Below are 1,855 nucleotides of genomic sequence, written 5' to 3' on the forward strand. Positions count from 1 at the left end.
CTTCCCCTATAATATCTGTGTAGCAAAGAAATAGTCCCAAAACTGGCCTTTTTCACCCCAAAATTTACCCCTATAAGTAAAAAAACTCCTAAAATTGACCTTTTTCACACCAAAATCTGCCCCTAAAATTATAATGTTTAGTAAAGAAACAGTCCCAAAATTGGCATTTTTCACACCAAAATCTTCACCTATAATAATAGTTATTTAAAAAAATAATAACCCCAAAATCGACCTTTTTCACCCCAAAATTTGCCTTTATAATAATGGTTGAGTATTAAATAGTCCCAAAATCGACCTTTTTCACCCCAAAATTTTCCCCTATAACAACATTTTTTAGTGTAACAACAGCCCCAAAATTGCCCTTTTTCACCCCAAAATTTCACTTATTTCACTTGAGATAAATGAAATTATTACACTGCAACAACAGCACCAAAATCGCCCTTTTTCACCCCAAAATCTCACTGGAAATAAATGGAATTATTGCAGTGCAACAACAGCCCCAAAATCGCCCTTTTTCACCCCAAAATTTTCTCCTATAACAACATTTTTGTAGTGTAACAACAGCCCCAAAATTGCCCTTTTTCACCCCAAAATCTCACTGGAAATAAATGGAATCACTGCAGTGCAACAACAGCCCCAAAATTGATCTTTTTCACCCCAAAATTCTCCTCTATTGTAACACTGATACGGTGAAACAACAGCACCAAAATCGCCCTTTTTCACCCCAAAATTCTCCTCTATTATAACGCTGAGACGGTTAAACAACAGCCCCAAAATTGCTCTTTTTCACCCCAGAATCTCACTTGAAATAAATGGGATCATTGCAGCTCAACAGCCCCAAAATCGCCCTTTTTCACCCCAAAATTGCACTTATTTCACTTGAGATAAATGGAATTATTCCAGTGCAACAACAGCCCCAAAATCGCCCTTTTTCACCCCAAAATTTTCCCCTATAACAACATCTTGTAGTGTAACAACAGCCCCAAAATTGCCCTTTTTCACCCCAAAATTCTCCTCTATTATAACGCTGACGTGGTGAAACAGCCCCAAAATTGCCTTTTTTCACCCCAAAATCTCACTGGAGTTAAATGGATCATTGCTGTGCAACAACAGCCCCAAAATCGCCCTTTTTCACCCCAAAATTCTCCTCTATTATAATGCTGATGTGGTGCAACAACAGCCCCAAAATTGCCCTTTTTCACCCCAAAATTGCACTTATTTAACTTGAGATAAATGGAATTATTACAGTGCAACAACAGCCCCAAAATTACCCTTTTTCACCCCAAAATTTTCCCCTATAACAACATTTTTGTAGTGTAACAACAGCCCCAAAATCGCCCTTTTTCACCCCAAAATTCTCCTATATTTTAACACTGACGTGGTGAAACAACAGCCCCAAAATTGCCCTTTTTCACCCCAAAATTGCACTTCTTTCACTTGATATAAATGGAATTATTGCATTGCAACAACAGCCCCAAAATCGTCCTTTTTCACACCAAAAATTGCCCTTTTTCACCCCAAAATCTCACTGGAAATAAATGGAATTATTGCAGTGTAACAACAGCCCCAAAATTGCCCTTTTTCACCCCAAAATTGCACTTATTTCACTTGAGATAAATGGAGTTATTACACTGCAACAGCCCCAAAATTGCCCTTTTTCACCCCAAAATCTCACTGGAAATAAATGCGATCATTGCAGTGCAACAACAGCCCCAAAATCAACCTTTTTCACCCCAAAATTTCACTTATTTCACTTGAGATAAATAGAACTATTGCAGTGCAACAACATCCCCAAAATTGCCCTTTTTCACCCCAAAATATTCCCCTATAACAACATTTTTGTAGTGTAACAACA

General features: G+C 37.7%; 1 protein-coding gene and 1 long non-coding RNA gene across 2 annotated transcripts in view; both read right to left on the reverse strand.

Moving 5' to 3' along the window:
• The window catches only part of LOC107307551, a 10,297-nt gene extending 8,448 nt beyond the window's left edge, over positions 1 to 1,849 (reverse strand). The window contains exon 1 of the long non-coding RNA XR_001552441.2: positions 233 to 1,849. This is a non-coding gene — a long non-coding RNA (uncharacterized LOC107307551). The remainder of the gene's footprint in view (positions 1 to 232) is intronic.
• The window catches only part of LOC107307550 (splicing factor 1), a 30,149-nt gene that overhangs the window by 25,496 nt on the left and 2,798 nt on the right, over positions 1 to 1,855 (reverse strand). The gene's annotated exons all lie outside the window — the stretch shown is intronic.

The sequence above is a fragment of the Coturnix japonica genome, unplaced genomic scaffold (genome assembly GCF_001577835.2).
Source record: "Coturnix japonica isolate 7356 unplaced genomic scaffold, Coturnix japonica 2.1 chrUnrandom667, whole genome shotgun sequence".
Lineage (NCBI taxonomy): Eukaryota > Metazoa > Chordata > Aves > Galliformes > Phasianidae > Coturnix > Coturnix japonica.